The sequence below is a fragment of the Phasianus colchicus genome, chromosome Z (genome assembly GCF_987193195.1).
Source record: "Phasianus colchicus chromosome Z, bPhaCol1.hap1.1, whole genome shotgun sequence".
Taxonomy (NCBI): Eukaryota; Metazoa; Chordata; class Aves; order Galliformes; family Phasianidae; genus Phasianus; species Phasianus colchicus.
Window position 1 is genome coordinate 60728817 of NC_143476.1, and position 27268 is coordinate 60756084.

The 27268-nt window shown below is 39.1% G+C and overlaps 1 long non-coding RNA gene across 1 annotated transcript in view; it reads left to right on the top strand.

The window, feature by feature from the left end:
• The window catches only part of LOC149913026 (uncharacterized), a 50903-nt gene extending 24580 nt beyond the window's left edge, over window positions 1-26323 (top strand). Inside the window, exons 2-3 of the long non-coding RNA XR_016461436.1 lie at window positions 25820-25984; window positions 26136-26323. This is a non-coding gene — a long non-coding RNA (uncharacterized LOC149913026). The remainder of the gene's footprint in view (window positions 1-25819; window positions 25985-26135) is intronic.
• Window positions 26324-27268: the final 945 nt, after the last annotated feature.

The following is a 27268-nucleotide window of genomic DNA, read 5'->3' on the forward strand; positions in this document are numbered from 1 at the left end:
GGTCAAGAAGGGAGGGAGGAACACAGTCCTAAAAAGACCTCAGTACTGCAAAAATTCCAATTGCAACCCATTTCCCTAGGTATTTTTATTATGTCTCTGTAGTTTCTTTCTTTAATCATGGAATCACAGAATTGCAGGTGTTGGAAGGGACCTCTGGAGATCATCTAGTCCAACTCCACTCCAAAAGCAGTTTTCCTGCAGAAGGTTGTACAAGTAGGCCTTGAATATATCCATAGTAATTTTTAAAAGCTATGCATATACAGTGTTGTATAAACTGGCCAGGTTGGTCAATGTGTTTTGCTCAGAAGAGTTTGTATGCTCTATTGTCTCTGTCACAGAATGTGACCACTCTCATCCTGAATGTCTTTTTCTTTATTTTTTTAATAACAGAGTAACTTTATTTCCTTCTTCCTCCTCCCCCTTCCCCTTTTTTTTGGGGGGGGGAGACGTGTGTGTGTGTCTATGAGCACGCTGCTGTTAACTCACTTTTCCAAATGAAAGTAGTTGAACAGAAATGACACAATGTGCTTACCCAAGTATTTGTGGACTGCCCTGTCTGATATTATTTACAACATTTCTTATTATAAGAAGACTCCGGTTCTGTTTCACTGTAATATACAAACAGGGACAGAGCAGTAGGTGTTGGCTACTCTCTCTACTGTTTTTCCAAACACAATTTAGCGTGAGACTTAGCTCACACAGACAGCAAACACGAAAAACAGAGATACAGAAAGAACTCAATCTCAGCACAGATAAGCTTGAAATAATAATATAATAAAATGATCAAAAAACATTTTGCAGACGTCTAACACAGAGTAGTTTATACTGGCATGAACCTTGGTCTGATGAAGAAATTGTATTTGGCACAGCACAGCAGACAAAACTCAACAATAATGACTGAACTATAGCCTATGTGCTTTACAAATTTGTCTAGTGCTTTACTTCAGACAAAGAATTTAAAACAGAGGCAATATGGAAAAAATAAATGAATGTATTTGAATTTACTTGTAGGTCACCCTGAAAGTAGTGCTTCCTATATAATCCCAAGGAAACTACAACAGATACAGAGAACTCAACTATTTGGTAAATTCATCAACATACTAATCATCATTAGCTATGCATTTTTGCCAGTGATGACCATGAGCCTGCATGTGGTGCTCATAAAAATCTTAACCAGCAGAGGTAACCCACTCTTTCTATCATCACTCCTGAAATGCACAACTCACCACCTCACTGTGCTTGCATCCGCTGTTTGATCTCCATGAACATTCAGCAAGCAACAGTGAATGCCACTGGGTGAAATTTATTCCACATATAGGAATTCAATTTCACACCTTTGCTTTATACACACGTCTATGTTAGACACCATTTTGTCAGTGTGCATCTCTGCTGCCGTCTGTCACACAACTACTAAATGTAATGGAATATTGATGGGAAGGTTTAACCTCTACTGCTATATCAACAACTATCTCTGACACTGTGGGCAAAAATGACAAAATAGGAGGCATTGCTTTTGGATCAGCCCTCATGTATTCTTTTGTTATATATTGATCTTCTGTCATACATATGCATGTAGGCTATCAATACGGCTGTGTTCCTGGTTAAGACCTTCAGAGTAGAAGTACAATAGAATCAGACTCAGTCTTTCTCAAACTTATCACCTGAAGTAAATACTTCAGTAAAAGAAGAGCTACCTGTACATCTCAAATAATTCTCTCTAAACAATCTTTTTGAATACTTTGATCAAAAGACTGCAGAAAAATGAAATAACATAAGTATATGGCAAGGTCAATTCAGCTTCCTCTCAAGTATTATGTGCATGAGTGTTTTTAGATTAAGTAGTAGTTTAACAGAAAGGATAAAAAAATGAAGGTGAATGCAAAGGGGTTTGAAAACCATCTTCATCTAGCAACCTTTGTTCACTCCCCTATCTCCTTGTTATCTACACCTTTTTTAAAAAGTAGTTTTACCCATCTGTTCACTCTCAATATTTTGAATGAAAGATGCAGTCAAACCTTGGCTTCCAAATTAATAAAATATGATCTGGTTGTTTAAGATATGGTTCTGTGACCAAATTTGTGAACAAATAAAAAGCAAATTCTTTGTGCATAACTTACTAGATGGAAATGGTTAAAGCCCTAGGGCATTTTTCACTTTTCATCCTGTGCTTTTGCAGATGGCAGGCTTGCCATTCCTTCCTTTCAAGTGCTTTCCTATGGGATGCAGAGAAGTCAGTATTCCATACTCCAGTCCAGAAATGAGCGGTTCCCATAGGATTCCCTGATAGCACAAGTAATCTTTCCCTTTACTCCTACATATCTGGATGCATTTGTAAATATATCTAGAAGCTAAGAAACTTCAGTTACTATACTTCCCAACTGTAAAAAAACAGTTTGACGAGACAAATTACCACGTGTCCTTGCACAGTTTTTAAAAACACATAAAAACAGAGTGCTGAGCTCTTCTCATGAGTCAGAGAGAGCTCTGCCAAATGACTTTGCAGTCAGTGCTGCTGTCCTCTGATTTGGCGCAGACCAGAGTAAGTTGTGAGTAAAGGGCATGGGTTATCCCAAGATAAACTGAGGATTCAACCAAATTAACCCAAATAATTTCAGTCACAGTCTTACATCACAAGAATTCAACAGGGTTCCATTCCTGTGTGCCACTGTCACAGGTGCTTATAGCAGTGGCAGCAGCAGCTTGAGGATTTGGTCCCCCAAAACTCTTCCCATGGATACCCATGGGGAATACATCTCTGATCATTTCCCCTGGAGTCAGAGGACAGCCAGGGCTAGAGGGGGTTGCTGGCAGAGATCAACAGCAGGCAGATGCTGCTCCCACCCAGCTGCTGCCTGCCTCCTCATCCCATTCCCTTGGCACAAGAAAAGGCTTCCAATACAATTGACAGCAAGAATCCCACAAATCCACTGGGAGGAGATCCAAACAAAAAACAGATTTCCTGTGCTAAAACTGCCTAAGCAGGAGGTACAGAGGAGTCTGTGAAAACAGTTCGTAATGAGGGGTATACTGAAATCAAATCCAAGTGGATTATTCTGCTTCAACCATGAGGAAGTGGATATTTGTGGGTTTTTTTTTCTTTTTGTTTTACTTTTTTTTTTTTTTCTTTTTTTTTTCTTTCTTATTTGCTCAGGTAGCTGGTGACATGCCAAAACTAGGAGGGAATAGAAATCTTTTTTTATAGATCATTAGAATTTAAATTATGAGCATCAGTATTGTTAAAAACCCAAAGTTTTCACTCACACCTAACTGTCACTGCCATCCATCTCTAAATAAATAGTTTTAATCTATGTAAAGCAATACTTAAAACAGTATGACCTTTACAGTACATCACAGAATCACAGAATGGCAGGGGTTGGATGGGACCTCAAGAGACCATCAAGTCCAATCCCCCTGCTGAAGTACATACCCTGCAATATGTTACACAGGTAGGTGTCCAGATGGATCTTGAATATCTCCATAGAAGGAAACTCCACAACCTGCCTGGGCAACCTGTTCCAGTATTCTGTCACCATCACTGAAGTTCATCACAAAGAAGTTGTTCTGCATTTTAGTACAGAACTTCCTATGTCCTGCATGCTAAATGTTTAGTTATTAATATCTAGACTTTACTTAGTATATTAACAACGCTACTGTAAGAGTGCCACTTAAGAGTTTCCTCCTCTCCCACCAGTAAAAAACAAACACACTAACACACTTTGAATTAAACTAATAACTTTTCTTACTTTCCTTTAGCACAAATGTACTATGCAAAAAAAAAAAAAAAAAAAAAAAAAAAAAGTAATAAATGAATAAGCATATAAATTCAACTCCTTTATTTTGTGAACTACTCAAGTACAAAATTCAGCCAGTATTTTGATCCTTATGTTTCACAACATCTACTATGTGGTTTTTCCTCCCAAAAGACAACTAATTCCAAAAGAAAATACCTAAAAAGCCTCCTTCCTTCTCATTTTTTTAATTTTTTTTTTTTTTAATTACAAGAGATTCTTATTATTCAATTTTTATTGCTACTTTGTGTAAAAGCTCATTAAAATATTATGAGGCTCAAGGCATAATTGCTTGGTAGTACTAGCCAACAAATAATATTTTCAGCAAGGTGCATGTGTATTTATTTATTAATATGGCCCATGATGTCAAAGGCAATTAGTGGTATGGAACCCCAATATTCTGTTACACTGTGTGACAGATGGCAGCAGAGAGGTGCTCTGATAAAATGGCATCTGACATGGAAATGTGTGTGAAGCAAAGGTGTGGAACTGAATTCCTCCATGTGGAATAAATATCATCCAGTGGCATTTACAGTGTTCCAGTCTGCTCACAAGTTTTCTTTCCCTTCTCTGGACACTCTCCATGGCCTCAATGTCTTTCTTGTAGTGAAGGGACCAAAACTGAGCACAGTACTCGAGGTGCAACCTCACCAGCACCAGGTAAGAAAGGCAATCAGTTCCCTGCCCCTACTGGTTACACTATTTCTGATACCAGCCAGGATGCCATTGGCCTTCTTGGCTGCCTAGGCACACTGGAAGCGTATATACCGCTCTGACTAATCTCTCCAGATCCTTTCACTACATGCAATTTTCCTTCTACACACACCATGTAACACGAGGCATCAGAAATGAACTCTTATCTGAGTACAATATAAAACAACATGTTTGTCCTATTATGGAAATCATGTTTTCACATGGCTTTATGATAGAACATCATCATATCCTTTTAGTTGGTATTATTCTACTACATAAATTCTGGGAAGTCTAATAGTGAAAGCTACTTCTAGCTTATGTATATTAGGTCATCTGTGTTTAGCCAGGAAAGTTGGGGGCAAACATGGCTTGGCTGTGACAGCCTTTGGCTGAAAATTTTCACAACACTTGTAAGGTATTAATACCTTGTAAGGTATGTATCATGGTCCTTTTGATTGTGACAGACTTGCCAAGCAGGACCAATGTTTGCATTTGGATAAACAACTGTGAAGCATTTTAGCATTTCAGGAAAGAGAAAATCCTGCTTTCTCTGAAGTAATACTTTCAAGAATTTTCTCTGCCTCAAAGAGAGATGGTGGCCAAGAGGGCTAACGGCATCCTGGCCTGCATTAGATGCAATAGTATGGCCAGCAGGAGCAGGGAGGTGATCAACACTCAGCACTGGTGAGGCCGCACCTTGAGTACCGTGTCCAGTTCTGGGCCCCTCACTGCAAGAAAGACATTGAAGCCCTGGAGCGTGTCCAGAGAAGGGCAATGAAACTGGTGAGGGATCTGGAGCACAAGTCTTATGAGGAGCGGCTGAGGGAGCTGGGATTGTTTAGTCTGGAGAAGAGGAGGCTTGGGGGAGACCTCATTGCACTCTACAACTTCCTGAAGGGAGGTTGTGGTGAAGAGGGGTTTGGCCTCTTCTCCCAGGCAATGAACAGAACCCGGGGAAACGGCCGCAAGTTCTAACAGAGGAGGTTTAGGTTAGACATGAGGAAAAGCTTTTTCTCTCAGAGAGTGGTCAGGCACTGGAATGGCCTTCCCAGGGAGGTGGTGGAGTCGCCATCCCTGGCAGTGTTCAAGAGGCGTCTGGATGAGGAGCTGTGAGGTATGGTTTAGTTTGTGGTAGCAGTGGTAATGAGAAGACAGTTGGACTAGATGACCTTGCAGGTCATTTCCAACCTTGTGATTCTATGATTCTATGATTCTGTGATTCTAGAGAAGGTTTGAGATTCATTCCAAAATACAGGTGTCCAGATTATACACTTTCTCTTTTGTAGCCTTTTAGAATGATTGTATTAGCCACTTTTCTAGTGCATTATAAACTTAAGATTAGAATTACTTTCTTGTTGCCGTTTGTAAATCTGTTGTACATATCTTAAACCCCTTACACGCATATATATTCTGTTACTCTAAACACCAGGGTGTGCTTGTCCCATCTTTTTAAAACAACATATATTTGGGTCATGTTTATTGTTACCCGAAATCATGCTGAAATAATTTATCTTGCTCAATTTCAGGGTGCTGGTTTGTGTCAAGGTCTTGTGAAGGGCAAGAGCAGTAATTATGTGGAAACAGACTTAGCGGATCAGAAAAAAGGATGATACAACGAGTGCCCAAAGAAAGTTATCAACAATGAGAAGCACATGAAAAGGAGGAATAACCTTGTTTTGTTTAGTTTGAAAACCTGAGAGGAAGCTGAGATACAAAGATAATCTTTCAGTATGCAAACAGTTTTTCAAAAGAGGCTGTAATCAGTTTCTTTCTATGGCTATTAGGATATCAAATTTCTTATTTGGAAGAGTAAAAAATTTTTAAAAAGATTAACATGGAATATCAGGAAAAACTTCCTTAAATATACAGAAGTGAGACAAAATTAAATTACACAGTTGTGCAATATGTATGGGATGTTCTAAGAATAAGTTGGATAGACATCTGTTGACAATGGCCTTGACGTGCATATTCTGTCTATGAAATGAGCTAGTCCTACAGATATTGTGGTGGTTTTATAACTCATCATTTCTACAGCTATTCAAAATCTGCTTTGAGTCTCTTTGCCCATGCTTATGGTGTTGTCTGACACTGAAAGAACTGCTTGGCTGAAAATGAACTAGTGAGATCCTTCTGTAATTCTTCATCTTCAATCTCACAGATAGATCTGCATATAACTTTGGGGACAGGAACAAAAAAAACAAACCAAAACAAAAAAAACACCACAAATAAAAACACACAAACATTTGTAGAGTTAGTTTTCTGATTAGAAATTACGAATATACAAATTAAATATTGCATGTGGTTCCATTGTGAAGAAAGGTCAAGATCTGATTATTTATCTAGAAAAACAAGAGGAAGTCAGATAAGAAACAGAAAAAAAAAAGAGAGAGAGCATATGACAATAAATTCCACATATTTTTTCTCTTGGTCCATCTTTCCATCTCTACAGCTGCACAACTTGTTTTGTTCTTTCTCACTATCTAAATCTGCCTATTAATAAGCGATGCAGAATGGATTGGCCTTGGTCACTGATGCCCAGAATTCATTTTGCAAGTTATCCCGTTTTTAATTACTTTCCTTCATGGAAAACTTTAAAAAAGTAGCACCACAGTATCAGGGTACAGGAGGTACCAGTGTGCTTTTCCTCTCCCAGTAGTGTCTGCAGCAAGCATGAGTCCTGTCTCTGGAAACAGCTGAATTTTAACTATGTTCAACTGGTGACATTAATTTACTGGAACATTAGAATCAATTTCTCTGTATGCGAAACAGGTGAATGAGGAATCTGAGTTCACGAAAGGCAAGTCCTGCTTGACCAACCTGTTCTCCTTCTATAACCACGTGATCAGCCTGGTGGGGATAAGAAAAAGACCATTGATGTTGTCTACCTAGATTTTTCCTGGGGAAGCTTGCAATCTGTGGCCTGAGCAGATACACACTTTGCTGGGTAAAAAACTGGTTGGAGGGCCAGCCCCAGAGAATAATGGTGAGTGGAGTTAAAGCCAGCTAGTGACAGGTCACAAATGGTATTCCCCAGGGAACTGGGGCCTGTCCTGTTTAATATCTTTATGATCTGGATGAAGGGATTAAGTGCACCCTCAATAAGTTTGCAGATGACACCAAGTTGGCAGGAAGTTCTGATATTCCTGAGGGTAGGAAGGCCCTGCAGAGGCAAATGACAGAATGGATCAATGGGCTGAAGCCAATGGGATGAAGTTCAACAAGACCAAATGCTGGATCCTGCACTTTGGCCACAAAAACTCCAGGCAGTGCTACAAGCCTCGGCCAGACAGGCTGGAAAGCAAGTCAGAGGAAGAGATCCTGGTGATGTTTGTTGAAGCTCAGCTAAATGTGAGCTATAAGCGTGCCCAGGTGGCCAAGAAGGCCAATGGCACCCTGTCCCCTGTAAGAGAAATAGTGTAAACAACAGGAACAGGGCAGTGATCGTCCCCCTATTCTCAGTACCCCTATACTCACTCTGATGATGCCACACCTTGAGTACTGTGTTCAGTTTTGGGCCCCTTTACTACAAGAAAGACGTTGAGGCCATGGAGAGTGTGCAGAGAAGGGAAACAAAGCTGGTGAGGGGACTGGAACTCAAACCTTATGAGGAGTGACTGAGGGAACAGATTTTTTAAACTGGAGAAGAAGAGGCTCGGGAAATTTTATTGTTCTGTAGAACTACCTGAAAGGGGTTGTGGCAAGCTGGAGGTCAGCCTCTTTTCCTGCATAACTGGTGATAAGAGGGAATGGTCTCAAGCTGAGCAAGGAGAGGTTCAGGTTGGATTTGGGAGAAACTTCTTATCCAAAAGAGTGGGCAAGCACTGCAATAGGCTGTCCATAGAGATGATTGAAAAAAAAATTTTTTTTTAAATCTTGAACGCCATCCCTGGAGGTGTTCAAGAATCAGGTAGATGTGATACTGAGGAACATGGGTTAGTGGACAACATTGGTGGTAGGTGGATGAGTGGACATGATGATCTTAGAGATCTTTTCCAACCTTAATGATTCCGTGCTTCTGTGAATAAGCAAGGAACTTTACAATGAAATTACAATGTACTCCAAAGTGTAGATTGTATCCTTTAACACTTACCTTTCAAAAATTTCCAATCTCTTGAAAAGCTCAAGTTATATTTCACCAGTAAGTTTCCCAGCCACAGGTTGACTCAGAACTCAGGTTTTCAGTTCAACCCATTTTTGACCAAGAACAACCACTTCATCTCACAGTGCAGTATCCAAACTGATCTCTTCTCCTCCTTCTTCTCTCCTTATCTCCTATACACACCTGGCTCTATGCTGACTTGACCTGATAGAGCTGTTATGTTCACAATAATCTGTAGTGACTGTTTCTGATCCAATGATGTACTTAAATGTCATGACACTTTTATCCAGATAAACAAATTGAAGCATGGATAAATTGAGTGTTTTTCCATTAAATACTTCAGCTGCCTATTGTCAATTGCAGTTACAGAAGAAGGATGATCTTGTACTTCCTCCCTTGCATTACCAACTGAACACCTCCCCTGTTCTAAACATTAGATGATTTGTGGTAAACCTGAAAGTCAGTCTGTAGGGAAAGCAGTTACACAAGCTCATCTTCCTTTTGCACATTGCAGAGGAAGGTACATAAGTAAAAGGTGGTAAAGAAGCATAGTTTAAATTTTGACAGAGCACAAGATGAATTGGAAATAGTTATCCGCAAAGACTTTTTGCTTCAAAGTTGTTGTAATAGGAAGTTAAAGTAGTAATAATAATTAAAAAACACTTGGATAGACTTTCTCATAGTCTATTAAAAAAAAAAAAAAAAAAAAAGCAATGCAGATGCACCATCAGTTTCATCGCAGCAGCATTGCTTAGCATAGTTAATACTAGGATTTGAGCTTTTTGCATAAACAGATTGAAAGCTCAGCACAGTCAGCGGTGTTTTTATTACCAATTTAACTGGACTTAAATTAGTGGGTATTTAAGTGACACTAAAGCAGTTTAAGGTCCAAACCACAGAAGTGTTTGTTCCAGAATATCCTAGTATCAATGAAAAGTCCCATTTTAGGCTTTTGTTGAACTCACTGGTCTGTAGCAGAAAATCATTTTGTTTTGCTAGTGAATGTTACCAAAACAATGTTGACTGACCTCAGATCACATACACTGCCTCTCTCTGAACCATCCAAGTTCACTCTAAGAGCAGAGTCTCAATTAGGCAGTTTCTGAACACCTTCATGAGGGCTGTGGATGCATGGTCCAATTGAAAAACGGGCTGTGATATTCATTATTCTCATTAAATGAAAGGGTTAATCCATGTCTTTCAGAACACAAAATATACCTATTGAAGTTATTAAGATTATTAGTTTATTTTGTTGTTGTTGCTTCAAATAGATGATTAGCAGGTGGAAATAAAGCCTCTAAATTTACTGCCCTCCTTAAAAGACATCTCTAAACTTATCTACTGGAAAATGTATAATTTCTTTGGGTTTTTGTCCCCCAACGTAAGGGATGAATTATTCACAAGACTTGATATAATATGCCTATTGTGTTCGCTGATGAGGAGGCAGCAGGCTGCAGCACCAGGAGAGGTGGGCATTCTGCTCACATAACTGCATGATGTGACTGCCAGGGGCTCTCATACGTTCAGGCTAGCAGGGTAAGAACCAGGAGTTAACAGTGGCATCAGCTGTAGAGGCAGCTGTTTTAGAAGTATGCTGCAAGTTTTTTGTTTTTCTCCTTTCTTTTTCCCTTCCCTTCCCTTTTTCCCTTCCCTCCCTTCTGGTAATGTGGGATCGAGAAAGGGCAGGGGATTCGGGGAATAAAAGACAGATGCATGTTCCACAGCTTGCACTGCTGCTCTTTTCCTTCCCACCCTCCCTCCCCGCGTCTGCAAATGCAATTCAGCCTCCAAACTGCTAATGAGTCATTTCATTCTGGTAGTTTATTTATCATAAGTTTTTGTTGGTGGATTTCAGAAGTGATTTATCCTTCAGTTATTTCTTTATTTACTTACCTGAGAATAAGTATGGATTGATTGATGTGTCAGCATCCCTCAGGCAGCAGAGGCCCTATTTCTGCTTTTTTCAAATGGAGGCAATTGCTAACAGACAGGAGTTCCACAGACACAGTAAGCCAGACCTTCCTTATTGTTCTTTGCTTATAGTAAGTTCCTGTTGGCCCACTAGCAGCAACTATGTGTTGAAACAGAATCCCACACCAGGCTACTGAGAGCTGTGGTGGAAACAGGATGAAAAAATACTGCAAAAAGCTGTGGAACACACTGTTTTTACTGGTGTGGATGCTTTCAGTAGGCAGCTCTCTCAGGCGGCACTTTCCTAAAAGTAGCAGGACTGTTCCATAACAATGGGAATTATTACAATCCCATCTGGTATTGCTTATTTGCAGATGAGAAATGTGTAGACACAGTGGACTGTACTATGACTTACTGGAATGGTGACTTCTCACTGTCTGCAGCTTTGTGCAATTACCTAGCTCATTCTCATTTTGAAGTGCTTATTCAACACTGAAACAGAGGCAGCAATCACTAAGGATAAGAGGAGTCAAGATGATATAAGCAAGTGCTTACCGTTTATCACACTCCTCCACCCTTCCAACCCTCGGCATTCACAACTTACTACACATCTTCTAGTTAACATCTTCTGTCACCTTGTAGTGGATCACAATACATTTTGAAGGGGAAGTGCAATATAAATTCTATACAGAACTGCACTTGTGAACATGTCGAAAGTTACAGATTGAGCTGGCCTCACTTCCACCTTAGTTCTACAGCTGACTGAACACTTCTAGAAGTCTGTCTCCTCACAACAAGATGCATGAAAACTGTAAAAGGGATGAATCTGAAAATCAGAGCTGAGCAACAGGAGGATGGATCTTGCATCAGTCCCCTACTTTAGATTATGATTTAAAAAAAAAAAAATTAAAGTGATCTGCAAATGTAACAAAAGGAAGTCTCACATTCCTCCTCAAAATAAGTCACAGATTATTTCACAGATAGAGTACATGAGGGATGCCCTGAAAGTAATATGTCCTATTTTATGATGGTGGCCCATGGGGTCAGGGGCAGATGTTGGTGGTTGAACCTTCTCACCAATATTCCGTTACATCTTGCTGCTGTGTGACAGATGACAGCAGAGGGGCAGTCTGACAAAATGACATCTGACATGGAAGTGCGTATGAAGCAATGGAGCATCACCGAATTCTTCCATGCAGAAAAAATGGCATTCAGTGACATTCATCGATGCTTGCTGAATGTTTTTGTGGAGACCAAACAGTGGATGTGAGCACATTGAGCTGGTGGTGGTGCTTTTCAGTAGTGGTGACAGCAATATGAAAGACAAGCTGCATTTGACAGCCATGCAGATTTTTACTAGCGTGCAGACTGTTGTTCACTGGTGAAAATGCACAGTTGGTTGTGGTGACTGTGTTGAAAAATAGTGTTTTGTAGCTGAGAATTTGTTCTATCAAGTAGCAGTATTGTGCTTTTTGTATCTGTTGTAATCTCCGTGGAAATAAATAGACTTTCAGAATGACCTATGCAACCATGATGCCAGGTTTCAACAACAGCAAAAGATGCTATCAGACCAGGAAGAGATTCCAGACTTATATTAGGACTGTTTGACTGTGATTCCCTTGATTCAACATAATAGAACAACAAAAACAGCACAGCTGATGGCATACACCATTGTGCATGTTATTTGATTCAGTTCAGACTCTAACCACCTGGTCCCCAGCAAATCTGGGAGAGCCTTTGAGTGCTCACAGATCAACAACCACTGCTACTCATCAAAGTGTCTTTGTAGTTGTTTTGGCACCTTGCTTTACAGATAGGTATCATATTGTTAGTATGGAACTGAACATGCTAATGATTAGGCAATGCTTCTGTGGAAGTATCTGTGCTAACAGATGTGTTCATACAAATACTTATAATATCATTGTAAAGCTGCTCAAATATATGCATTTGGAACAACAAAAACAACAAAAAAACCCAACCTGCTGAATAATTGTTCTTTGGCATCTCAGCTTTCATCAAGAATATTAAATACTTCTCTTATCACTGGAAGGATAATTATTAAAATGTGAGTAGAGCAAGAGCCAGATTCTGCAGCTGCCCTTACACGTAGTTTTTAGACCATTTCAACTACTTCCATCACTGTCATTATCATATTAAATCAGAACACTACTGATGGCACTTTAATAGTTGATACTACTTAGACTCTTTATGATACTTTAATAGAACTACTACTAAGATGTGGTTAGCTATGCTACTGGTATTAAGAAGGGGTATTTCTTGGCTAACATGAAATCCAACTGTTTTCTTCTAAGGCCCATCTTCAAAACACATCATTAAAAAATGATCAACATTTTGAACTGGTAACTAATTCCTTTGTAATACCTAGAAATCCAATTCCAAAGCCTTCCTGAAGGTGAGGAGTTCCGCAGTTGCCAAAGGCTTTATCTACCACACAAGTACACACGGCATTTATGCTTTTTCTCCTTCTCCAGTCTCACCAACACATAGAAATAAGGAAAAAGAAATGAGAACCAGCATTAATAATAACTATTTCCCTGATAGTACAATAACTTATAAAGAAGGCTTAGAGGATGAGATTTAGGCAGAATAGATGTTCTCAGTTACAGCATTACAGCCAAATAAGATGTATCTATTGTACAAATAAAGGGCAAGAGGCCCAGAGTCATGTAGAAACGCTCTCAAATTTCAGTGATGCACAGCTAAAAAGCAGCAGATAGTTAATAGAACTTTTTCCTTCCAAATACTCTGCCTGTTTTAATAAGCATGACTTCCTCCCAGAAATGATTTCAAAACAAACATGTAAGTATTCTTGAAGGAATAGGAAGTTATGAGGTAACAGGTGATATGTAAGAAATAATGGTGTTCGGAACTTTACAGGTAAGTTTTGCCTCTTGGCAAATGAGATGAAGTAAATTAAATGACTGTAAATATACCATTTGAAGGTTTCAAGTGTCTGGAAATGCCATGTGGTATTATTTCTACTCCTGGAATATTTCAAAGAGTAATACTATAAATTTTTGAAGGATTACAAGAACCTGACGTAGTAATAAATTATTTTTTAATTTTGGTTGTGAACCAAAGTGACCAGAGTAAGAAAATCTATGGAAGTTCCTTATAAAGATAACAGAAGTTTCTAAGTTTCAAAAAGTTTAAAAATCAGTGTAGCGATCATCATATCTATTAGACAAACTGAAAAATAAAGATAAGCTAATTGCTGATGAGAATGAATAAAAGCAACAATGAAGTACCATATACACAGTATAGAGTAGATATGCAAAACTTTTGTAACCAGATTAAATTCTTTCTCCATATGTTGAAAGCCAACAGGCACCTTAGGGACCTGCTGGAAAATGGTTTCACTTGGTATTGGACAGATATATACAAAAGGCATTTTTAAGTTATTAAGACTTAGCTAATCTGCTGCCTTATCAGTATATCCTAAGAACGCAATGCAAGGCAGTCTTGGTCAGTGCAAAAGCATCCTGCTCCAGCTTGCAACTCTATAGCAAAAGACCATTAACCTGCAGCAGGACTGTATGGCTGATCACACAATTGCTCATCTCTCTGTTCTGATCCTGGCTATCTGCCACATCAAGGGCTACTGCTTCAAAAATATTTCCCAAGGCACTTACACCTTTCTTCTTGAGTGTTTATGGTAGATATATGAAACAGCATTCAGTAAGGTCCCCAATGAGATTTTCCTGCAGTAGAGAAGCCAAATATATTTGCGTCTAGGTCAGCAAGAAGGGCCAAGAAAACCCATGCTCAGACTGAAAATAAATAAGTAAATAAAATAATAAATTTTAAAAAAGGCCTATTGCTAACAGCATCAGCTTTTCTTTAAGTGCAGTACCCAAGTGAGTGATGTAATTATATAAATTAACTGGAAAAATTTCCAAATCTTTCCTCCCCCTCAGCACAAAATGAAAAGAATTTAACATTCTACTATCCTATACATGCTTAGGAAGCCATAGAAATGTGGGGCTGAAGTTACAGCTCATGTTTTAAGAAAAAAAGTCCTCACAAAAGTCATCCTGCCAAATAGCACGTCAGTTGTGGGACTGAAAACAAATGGGAAACCAGTTGTGTTTCAGGTGCCACGACATGCTCATGCCAAAGGAAGCTCTGAGTACTGAGCCACTGCTGATTTGAGACCACTGTCACAGAGTCCAACCAGCCAGAAAGTTTGACATGACCAAACCAGAACAACTCATGTTGGTCTCGTGTTGTGAGACAGGCAGCCAGGTGCTAAGGGGACAAAATCCAAGCGGCACAGACTAAGCAGATAACCTCTTAGATGTTATACTGACAAGTTTCATGTTGACCCAGAGGAAAACACTGTCAGAGATCTTTTAAATAGCTAAAAGGGATATCTATGTATGTGAGCATGCGTGTTCACGGCCAGGGAAATGTAAGCCTGAAGTATAAGCTTACTAGTAAGAGAATGCATATATTACTGCTGCTGAGGATGGGAATCATGGCCGTGAAGTGGTCAAGAGCTGAGCCTCTAAGCACGCCTAGTGTGAAATAGACATTTCCAGAAGCTAGAGAAGACCCAGCTGTGGTAATGATTTATGCCATTAATAAGTGCTGTTTCTTCTTTCCATCCAGCCTGCCTCCTGAGTACTTATTAAATATTGCAATCACTGCTAAACCTGCTTATGGGGAATAGCTTTATCAAAGTGATGAAATTATCAGAGGAAAGATTCAGAAGCAGCAAAAGAGCACACTGATGAATGACAAGCAAAGACTGTTCCAATAGCTTACAAATCTGGCAAAGCAGTAGTGAGTCCTTCACTTATGAAGGTCAATTAAAAATTCTAGCTCTACTGTCAACATCATTTTCCATATAACAGTGCCACACAATGTCCAAAGTAGTCTCCTAATACAAAATATCAATTTGATTTTCCTCGAGAGATTAGCGGTCTTTTTGCAATGCAAATATTTTCAAGTGTACTAAACACATTCTAGCACCTCAACATAGGCACTAAACTATTTGCATGCAGAATTACCCAAAGTAGGCAGACTGGCACAAGCTTATGCTTCTGCCATATGTGCTGAAGAATTTGAGCCAGGAAACCAGTAGTATCTGGATACTATTTACAATTTAAATTTGATTTTATGTTATTCTTCAAAATAGAAAATAAATAAAAAGCTTTCATTAAAATTAATGCTGCGTGTGATGCTAAGTCTACCCAAAGTTATATGCTTACACTTTTTCTCTATTAAAAACACCCAGGAGTAACAGAGGATTTACTCATTTCAACTGTGGCTATTTTTTATTTGGCTTCCATGTGTCTTCATTTTTTAGCTAACTTTTTGCCCAACATTTGTGTCCCTGAGTACTTCTTTTAGACGTTAGCATTTGTGTCATCTCAGACTATCACCCACATGCTGCAGGCTGCCGCAGAATTCTGCAGTATGACAGAGTAAAACCAGAACCTTGGTCTTTAGAGTCTTTCCCTCTGAGGAGGGACCCCGGACTCTATCATGGCCTTTGTTCACACTGCAGTGTGTTCAGAGAAAAGCTGCAGATTTCGGATGAGCCTCTGCGGTTTTGTATTGACAAAACAAAAGAACAATTAGACCTGCTATACTTATCACTGGATCACCAGCCATGTGAAAAACATAAACCTTGTGTTGGAAACGTTCATAGAAACGCCATTTTCTAGAAACAACAACCAGCTCCAAAAAGGATGAGGGCAGGAGCAGGGAAAGGGGGATTGACAACCATTCCAGCTGTACTTGTGCTCTGACTATAGACTATGTAGCCTCAGTTGACAAATTCATGACTGATAGCGATGGCTACTTCATACACCACAATGGCCTGAGGGCACAGCTATCATCTGCCAAGGAAACTGGGGCTTGTGCAGCTGTGCCATGTCACCCAGCCAGTAGGAGTATCAGGGCCGATTTGACTGAAGCTTTTTTTCTGCCCACATGCAAGTTCTGGACATAAAAGCCTCAGATGTAACTTCTGTGGCTCTCTAAGTACCATCCCCTCGAGGGACTGGGTGTTTAGTAACATTTCCTGTGCCTCGGAGCAAGCTGATATCTGTGTAAGTATCTCCAGGAAATATCTGTCCTTTACGTCGGGCTAACTTTTAATGGGAAGAAGTGCCTTGTCTTTTTAGCTCTTTTACACTCAGAGGAATTCCAAGGAACTAAAACGGGTGAGGTCAAAACAAAATAAAATTTAACCAGTGCTTCTTCAAAAGCAGTCTTAAATTCTGGGAGCAAAATAATTTCCAGGCACGTCTGTCAGATTTTACTGTTTTTCTTTCCTAATTCATTTCCATGCTCTACCACCACTAAGCCTGATAGAGTGGTGAGCAGATCTGCAGGCCGAACAGGGAAGGGGAGATACCTACAACCTCCTTCGTAGAATCATGGGATGACCTGGGTTGAAAAGGAACACAATAATCATCTAGTTTCAACCCTGCTGCTACGACATACATTCTCTGGCACCGTATGTCTGCTGCAGAGAGCAAATAGACTATTGTTTTTGCTGTTACTACTGTTGTTGTTTTATAATCACTATTGCTTTTTAGTATAAGTCTAATCAAGTGTGTTTGATCTCATTACAAGCATGGCATCCAAGTTTGCCCATTTGTTTGTCCAGTGCATGCTGGTACCACTTAAAAACTCTTATCCCCACGCCTCCGTTCCTTTAAAATAGTTACAGTGTGTCTGCCGCATTCCTGACCCAAGAAATAATTGTTTTCAGTCTGATACCGTGTTCCTAAAAATCGCCATGTGTGATTTGCTTTCAGTCTCAGAAATGCTGAACACATGCCTTGGTGCATGAACTTTTCTGAGAAGATTTCGCTGTGAGAGCCAACATCTTTGCCGCAGCAACTTTCCAAAAACATCCCACAAAAGTACTGAAAATTTGCGGTTGTGTAGAAAGTTTAATGGAAATTCTCCACGTTACATGTCTACCCTTGCGTATTAATGCAAGTACATTTCAAACGGTGGTTTGATTTCAAACACTGAATTCATTAAGAGTGGCAGAGCGCTGCGCCTCCGGGCCCGGCACCCCAAGGCGTGCAAACATCGCCCTCTAGCGGCCATCGTGCGAAAGGCAACGCCGTAGCGAGGGCGCGCCTGCAGCTCGCGATTCTCTCACTGCCTGCAAAAGCTGCCAAGCCCCAGGTGCGTGATATTGAGCTCTTTGGTGGCTTGCTGCTCCCCCCAATAATAATAATAATAATAATAATAATAATAATAATAATAATAATAATAATAATAAAAAGACAACTTGCAGGTGCTTGCCAGGAAGTATGTCCATCCTCCCGCAGTGAAAGTTCCCCCCCACACACACACAAAAAAAAGAGGAAGAATCTCTGTTTGAAGAGTTTTATAAACTTTTAGCTGTCTCTGGCAGCTTCAAAATGCTGAGATGGGAGTGGAAGACGACTTTTGCATGCATGAAGGGAGTGTGAGTGTTCTTGGAAGGCAGGAAGTCAGGAGCAGGGTCAGCCTGTGCCTGGCTTTGGGGCAATCTCATCCACACAGATATCTTCTTGCTGGGGGTGAGAGGGGATCAGTGGGGCACAGTTCCTCCATCCCAGTTAGAGAGAAAACAGTGCTTGTTTTCTCCTGTAAAAAGTGCAGGGTCATTGCAGAAGCCCAACAAGAGCCTGCAGGAGGGCTCTCAGCTGTGACATTTCTGCCCCTCTTGAGTCTGAGATGAGGCTCAAATCAGTCTTCAAAGGGTATGACTCCAAGAGGAGAATCATTACCTCTTGTTTCTGTCTCTATGATTAAATTTTCCCTCTTTATCTAAACCCATCCAAACCTGTCAGCTGCATCACCCATCTCTGCTTGGAATTGCTATCCTTTGAGCACCTGAAATAACATATGACAGACCTATCCAGTCTCACTCATTTGAAGTGAGCTGTCTCCTCTTACTTTTGGCTTCATTTTCATGCAGCCGTAAAGATTCACAGCATATATCAATGGAAAATGTAATATAACACTCAGAAGTTTTCAAATCTCACTCATTCAAATGAGTGTGACTTGACAAGTCTGATGTGATAAAATAATGCAAGGAGTTTTAAAGATTTCAGTTAAATGCACAATTAAATTAAATCTTTTTTCCTTTCCCTATTTCTACTTTCTTTCTTTTTCTTTTTTCTTTTCTTTTCTTTCTTTCTTTTTTTTTTTTTTTAATTTAAAAATGAATTCTAAAATGCTGCATCAAAATGATAGAAAACAGAGAGACTCTTAGAGCAAAGCCTGTCATTTCTCACGTCTCAAATATAAGAATGCTTTGCAGTCTCCTTCAGTTTTACTGACAGAGTTTTATAGGGGGAGGTGGAGAACAGAGGTTGAGGGAAGCGGTTTCTAAAACGTGAAAGACTGAGGATATGCAGGCCATGAAGTAGTGACTTTATCAGAGTAAGCTTACAAATAAAATGATTAAATTAACTGCAGCAAAATTTGGTTTGATCTCTGGGACTATAAGCTGTTTGTTCATGCTTATCTTATGATGTGCCAGGACTTTTTCAGCAGAGCTTCTTCCCAGGCTGCTGGTCTCCTGTTCATACCCTTGTGGGGGAATAGGCCATCCCAGGAGCAGGATCTAGTGTTTGGTTTTGTTCCATAAAAAAGTTCTCGTTGGCTGATTCCTGCAGCATGTCTAGGTGTCTCTGAATGGCAATCTGAGATGTACACGTCAAGTGGGAGTTTTTGATGCACATGCCTCAGATTCTTCCTTCACATCATTGTTAAAGATATTGAATAGGATGGATCCAAAGAGGGACCTTTATGTTGCTCTGCTTGATATTAGCTGCCAGGTAAAGTGTTCCCTACTATCCATTACACATGGAATCTGACCACCCAGACAGGTTTTCTGCCATCCAGTAGTGTACCTGTCTAGACAGTAACATTACAGTATGGGTATAAGAATGCAATGATGAGCTCTGTTGAAACCCTGAACTAAGACATGCTAAAATCAAGGAAGGCAAAGTTAACTGGTTTTTCCTTATGTACAGTTCACAACCACATCTAGTCATTCTATCACAGAAGACAGTAAAGGTCAAGTATGTCTTAACTGGGATGGGCATATTTTTTCTATTCCAAATTAATTTTTATCTTATGCCCCAAAAAATGTTCCCAGGAGAATAAACTCCATGACTTTTTCTCAGAAAACAGTGAGAGATAAATTCATGTTTAGTTTGTTGGCTCTTCTTTCTTGTCCTTCCAAAGATAATTGCAACATTTTGTGTCATTATGATTCTACGATTCTATGATTAGAAGATTTTCCCCAGAACTTTCAAAGGTGATAGAAAGCAGCCTTACTGTGACATCAACCATCTTGCTCACCATCATCTGATGCAGTTCCATCAGGCCCCTGGACCTCAGGGCCCTGGCTCAAGATTTCTGAAAAGATCCCATAGCTGATACTCATTTACTGCTGGTAGCACATCTTCTTGAGCCCTGGCTGGGAAATACAGAGTACATCAGCCTTTTTTGCATCTGCTGTCACTTAATCACCCTCCCCATTTATCTGAATGACAATGCATTCCTATTTTGTTCTTTTACTTCAGATAGATGTTCATCTTGTTGCCCTTGGTGTCCTTTGGCAATTTCAACCTTATCGAGCTTTGTATTTCTTTGAGAATATCCCTGCATGCTCAGCCCATATTTCTATGTTCTGCTTTTGTTTCCTGTTCTCATTTCCATCAGCGTAAAATCATTTGTGCTGGGTCTCAAGACATGCATTCCTTTTCACTTGAGAGAGGTTCTCAATTTTTCCTGAATGTCTGGATGAACTATTCTTGAGCTTGGAGGAGATTTCTCCTGAAGACTTGCGTTGCCACTTAACTGCAGCAGTTTCCCATTGTTTCCATCATTCAGACACAACCTTGCCTTAAATCAGCAACAGTTGTCCCTGCCATCTGGCATTCAAATTGTTTTCCATGTATTGCTACATTATTTACTGCTGTGAAACAAAGGCAAAATGCTGACAATATTAAAAATATGTCAACTTTTCTTTTTTTGTGTGATTAGTTTATGAGATACCTATCTTTCTACGCATATGCTTCAAGATTTGGTTGGGAGTTGCTCTGGTATCGGTCCTGTAGTGGTCTGGCTACGTTCCAGGTCTAAAGCCATGGTGCCTGAGGCAGTAGTGGAGAGAAAAGTGCTTTTCCTTTGGTTCTGGAGCATTTATAGTAATTATAAAATGTACCCGCATACCTTGACTCTGTGTTGAACACAGGGGTAACAATAAACATGGAAGACTGCAGTGGAAGGAAACTCTTGCAGACTGTTGTACAAATGGGAACTCAAGGGCTTGCCATAGTTACAATGGACAGAAAAAAGGACTTGACCGTCTGCAGTAATCATAACATTACAGAGAAAATAAAAACACTCTTGAGAAATTGTTCTGAGCCCATCAGTGTGATATCAGAGAACACATGGTGTGGGCAAGAACACAAGGTGAATCCGCAAGGAACCCCATGCTGCTAATTTGCAATGTGATCTACCTTTCAATCTAAAGAAAGTGCTCAAAACACAGCTTCAAAGCACCATGGGAAATGAGATTGTTAATCTAATTCTTAACCAGTGTCCTAATGAAAAACAGGCATCTCATCAGCTATCACACTCGATGAGCAGCCTGTACTAGAAGGCCTCTGGAGGCAATCACACAGTTTTGAGACTGGCTTGACGTATTCTGTGAAGGATGATTATGCACACGTGTGCAAGTGTTTGTATGTATGCATTTAAATTTTTGAAGGGTTTGCTCTCAAAAGCTTCCTTGTGTGATGTTAGTTTTTATTGTCGAAAATGTTCATCTTCTTTTAATTAAAAAAAAGAAACTGTGCGGAGAGCAGGTGTGAACAGTCTGAGAAGCAGTGTTACAGTTCAACAGTTTGCATCATTTCCATCCTTTCTGGATGTGGCAGTGTATACTGATTGTGAACTGAAACAGAATACACTAATGTGACCGATTTTCTTGTTTAATCCAACATACCATTTTGTGTCATATGTTCTCAACTTTCTTTTTTCCTTCAGCACACCATGAAGTGACATTTCCTTCCCATGAGGAATAAGCTGCTCAACTGCTTCTGTTCCTCACCTATCTACATCAAGTGGATTTTTATTGTGCTCCTCCTTTGCATTGACTGCATTTCCACTATTTCTCACTAATTTGAAATGTCATCAGATTTCTTCAAAGATATTGCTACAAAGACTTAAACAATCTAGTTCTCATTTTCATAGCTCTTTTAAGATGCATATGTTTCATGTAGCAGATTTTAGGCACAAGTGCAGGGTACATTTGATATGAAAGCTAATTATTCTCGAGTACTCTATTACTGGCACTACAAATTAATCTTCTCAGGCTTACTCTAGCAGTCCTGAACATAACCCTTTTGTCTTCTATGCCCACTTCCTTTTACTGATTTATAAGTCTTTGCGTGCTGTGCATGGTTTTTCAGTTATCAGCCTCATTCATGATTTTAAAATTAACAGTGACTATCTGTAATTTTTCTTCTGTTTTAGTACAGCCCTTCTGACACCATCCACTTTAGAGTCATCCAGTATATTCACATGTAATGGATGAAAATAATGAACACTAATATTTGCAGTCTGCCTGTGAGAAAATATTATACCAAAGAGGGAAAAAAGAGAGAGATGCTGAACTGAGTATAGTTGTATATGGAACAAAATCTAGATCTGATTCACAGAACAATGTTTTGTTTATATAATTAATTTTGCTTCAGTTGCTGCCATTGTATTTCCAGTCACTGATATTAGTTTTTGAGCTTGACTTTAGCTCTTAGATTAGAATATAGCAGTACAATAAATAGATATATATGACTTGAGCTCTATATTTTGTTTCAATAAAATTAGAACAATCTAATATCTATGTGTGGATAAGCAACAAGCAGCAAGGGCAGACTGAAGCTTATTTGAGAATCCTTCAGTTTCTCTGTGAGTACCAGTTTTTTTTATAGGATGTTTTGCTGAGCAGAACAGGAGCCCTTATAGTACTTTAATTTAACCTGTAGACCCTGCCAGCCCACAGAGAGCATAGTGGCATTAAATCAAGTTTCTTCTGATTTCCCTTGATTATTACTTCTCTTCTTCACATTACTCTGTGCAGGTATAGCTCAAAGCCAACAAACTTCTAAAACTTCTCAATGTTGTATCTTCTCTGATCTTTTCTCGGATCAGATTCCTTGCCCAATTCTTCCAAACTGAATTCACCTTCCCAAAAATGAGGGAAAGAAACTGGTCTACATGCTTGTAAAACTGTCTACAGACCTCATTCATGAGTTATACAGGAATTGTACCAGCACTTTCAGACTGTGAATAGAATAACGGGGTGTAGATCTTCTCATGGAGGACTCCTACCTGCTCTTGTCCTTCTGGATTTCCAGTGGTATCTCCATCAGCTCACCTCCCAGCCACACATAGCAGCTGTGCTCAAATTTTATGTTGTCCTCCCGTGAGATTTGCCTGTGAACAGCCAGGCAGATGGGGAAAATAAATCATCTCCTGTTTCCAGGGGAGGCAGAGTTACGGCCTGGTGCTTGGCAAGCTTTGGCTGCTGGGATGCTTTTTGTGTCATCATGATGTGGACTCCCTTTGTCTTCTCCCCAGAAACATGAGACACTCCATAAACCAAATGTGTGGTACAGCTCTGCTGGAGGAATGTGTGGGGCTAGGATGTGGCTTCTAATATAAAAACAAATGAATTAAATGTTGCCATCCTGTTGCTCCTCAAAACCACCACCCAGTTCAGTGTGGCTGGCAGCTGAGTTTCTCCAGAATCAGTGAGGTTAATTTTTGGCTCAGACATACATGGTGAAGAAATCAGTTCTTCCATTACACCGTACAGGTGCAGGGGGAAGCTGATATTTGTCCCCTTTACAGTCTCTACCACTTCAAAGATAACACAGATTTAAGAGGCTTGTTGACTCTTTTGCTCATGCTGCAGTTGCTTTTCTTGCTTTTAGAATCTCACTTGCTAGTACAAATCTTAATTGCTTCATTCCTCGTCAGTGTTGTCCCTTCTCTTTGTCCACTCAGCCCATCCTTCTCCTCCATCTCTTCATCCAGCCTTGGCAATTTCACTGAGTCACTGAATTGGTAATTCAAAGAATCATAGAATCACCAAGTTTGGAAAATTCCTCCAAGATCATCCAGACCAGCTGCCCACCTACCACCAATATTTCCCCATTCCCTACCATTTTTGCATAAACCTTCCTCAGAGTGAGAATCTGCTTTAATAATCTAATCTGGAATGTGCTATTCAATTTCAGCAGCTCGACTGGATCAGCCATTTGCAGACCTACATAGTTTCTCATCTACTTTTAAGGGTAAATACAAAACCTATCAAGGCTGGTCTGGAAATATGAGCAATAGTTTCACCATGATGCCTCTCAGAGATGAAAAAAGCAGTAGGAACTCATTGAAAACATCCTACAGAATTTAGTCATTGTTAATTAGCAACTATTGATACCATCAGTTTTTTAGACATTCTTCTGCAATCTGAAAAATTGTACTTGCCAAGAAGAAGCACGAATTATTTTTTGCCCAGTACTAGAGTGAAAAGTTCACCTCCAGTCAATGTCCTCATGTCACTCTCTTTGACTAGAATTGCAGTGTTCCCTCTGCCTGGTTCAATATTTGTTAAATACAGCATTTATGAAAGACCCTTCTACAGTTACTGTGTCAATACCACAAATAACTACTTTCTGAAGGACATAATTATCAATCAAACTGAAAAGTTTGGCTTAGATGCATCTACTCCCAACCTTGTACATTCTCTTCGTCAAGAGTCTTCTTTAGGAATATGTGATCATCCATGTGATCATAGAGTGCCTGGTGAGCCCAATCATTTATCCCTCTAGATCAAATAAGAAGAAATATCTTAAAATTCTTATTAGTCTCATCAAATCTAGCACATGCTGCATCAACTCCTCTAGTCTGACTTTCAAATTCCTTTGGTGTCATGATTGGATCTGTTTTGCAATTGGACAATTGTACAGGATTTATTCTATAGACTGTCAGCTTCCCTGTTAGGCAGTGTGTGGTGCTAAATATTTAATGTCTTCTCTTCTTCTTTCTCTTCTTTCCCCATCCCAGGAGACACATTTCTTACTCTCCTTTTTTTTTTTTTTTTTGGCTTACTCACTGAGATACAGTCTTCAGAGTTTGACAATCTGTCAACAGCTTCTTAAAGTATTTGGACTAAGGGTGGAAAGCTTGCTTGAGTTCATGACCACTTTTTCCTGGAACTGAGACTGGGGGTTCCCCTCACCCACTTCGAAGCTATATTCAAATTTAAAACTTGCTAGATAAAGCCCTGTGTGGATAAAATAATCCTTCCAAAACATATTCTGGCAAAACAACTCACCTTGTATTCAGCAGATGCTTTAATTGGAATAATTCTTTTGTCTATCTTTATTAGTACTCCTTTCCTGTCCTCCTCATGTTCTTTATCTCACAGATTTTCTTTGTGTATATTATCTCTGTTTTGTAGAAAGAAATTTTACTTCAAAGATCAGATTTTTCTTTTTCTTTTTGTCCTTCCATAAGTAAGCTCCAAAATGCTGAATTTCTTGTCCAACTTTCAAACTGGTGATGTAAGACCAAGATCAAGCAATATATGTGAGCATGTGAGACTTAAGAGAATGATTTGCCAGCTCGTGACCATTGAATCTCTGTTTTAGAGACTTATACTTGAAAATTTGCCAAGGAAAACAACTTTATGAGCTTTCATTGCTCTCCATTCCTAAAGAAGGAATGACAGCTCCACTGATATCACCTCTAAAGTGAACGATAAGAGGCATTTTCCTTCCAAATTTAGAATAGATCAGACAAATAAATCCTGCTTTAAAGAAGGATTCTGTTGAAAATGCAGGAGTTTGAGTTTGCTCATATAGTCTGGTACTTCAATAAGCAATCAGTTTTTCAAACTATGAAATGCAGTGTTCTGAACAGCATGTAAAAATAGGTATATTCAAGACCTACTACTGCGTAGCAGCAGTACTCTGCATTATGAATGCTCAGTAATTTCTTTTATATAAATAGAATTGTATGGATACAAGCCAGATCCATGGAGTCTTTTTCCCTTCCTGCCTATTTTAGTTTTATTCCTTTGTAAATTCTTGAAACTATGTAGGATTCAATTATTTATACCTTTGGTAGCAACCTGAGAATGAAACAAATCTCATCACCAAAAGAAGAAGCACAAATGTATGCAGGGTTTTTTGTTTGTTTGTTTGTTTGTTTTTGTTTACCCCCTCTAATTAATGCCTAAAAGCATTTCTACTCTGTGCTTCAGGCAGGTGTATGGTCACAGACCCCAGCCGGAATGGCTTAGATTTGGGCTGCCTTCAATCTGGGAGTTGTTTTGCTGAGCACTGACCCCAACCAAGTTTCATCCTTCCTCCCCTGCTGCCTGATTTTACAAGACTGATGAACACAGGTAGATTTCCAGTCACATATAGTAAGTAGATCCTGCCTTTTAGCCTTTGTGCTTATCTTCTTTCTTTAAAACAAATTCTGCAAAAGATTCTGCAGTTCCCCTTTCCTCTGAAGATAATCACTGTTCATTGCTTTTCCTCTCCTTCTGGAAAACTCCATCATCTGCAATGCAGTCCATTCTGCTGGAACCTGCTGCTCCTTGCAAGTAGATGAAGTGAAGATTTATTATCATCAGAACACATGGAAATTAGAAAATGGACTAATGGAAACCATTAATGCCTCCTCTCAACAATCAGATGAATGGTGGATCAATGCAGTATATTAATGGATTGGAAATGATTTAAGACAATATAAACATTAAGTCCCAGATATTAGATAGAAAGAAAGTGTCTTGCTCCAATAATCTCTTACAGAAAGCAAGCAAAACTAAGATATTACTCTATTATATATATGAAAAAAAGTAAAATACCATCCTCTAAGATGTATTTCCTGACCAGTATTTTGATTTCTTTGGAGAGATAATATTGAAAAATATCTTTATTCTGTATCTTTCTATATTACCACCTTACACTGAAATGAAACTGCCTTTCTACTTACAAAAGCAAATAATACTGTAAGCCTGTAACAATAAATAAATCCTGTGTCAAATATTCTATGAATAAAATAATAATAGTAGTCATATATTGTGCAGAAAATAATTGCGTTGGTTCTGTTGTTGGTTGTTTTTTTTCTATATCAGTGTCTCTTTTGTTTGCAGTTTATACATATATACAATGCATAATACTGTAAAAAGAAATGATTAAATACGATTGATATAACAGTTGCTGTCCCCACATGCAGTCTACATAAACCTCAAAGGAAAACCTCAAAGAGAAAAAAAAAAAAAGAAATCTAAAGGAAAATTACTGCAAAAGTACTTTACGCTAACCTGGCATTGTGTATAAAAATAAAATAACGTCTCTAAGTCAACAATTCTTAAGCTTTAGAGTCTAATTAAGTTTTTAATATTGCCACATGCTTTGGAAAATATTAGAAGCTTTATGATTCAAGAAACTTTTCTTCTCAAATAAAACTTGGTGGAGGTCAGTTCATTCACATCTTCAAGACTTGCTTTTAATCAAAATTCCTTTATAAATTCCAACTGAATCACTTTGTGTCATTACCTGAGGGAGCATTTATGAATATAGAATATGATTTGAACTACCACAAATCCCATAAATGAGAGGTCAGTGAGGTTAGAGCATGGCAGTTCCGTGAAGAAATGAAAACAAACTGTAAATTATCTCCACCAGAAGGACAGCATGTT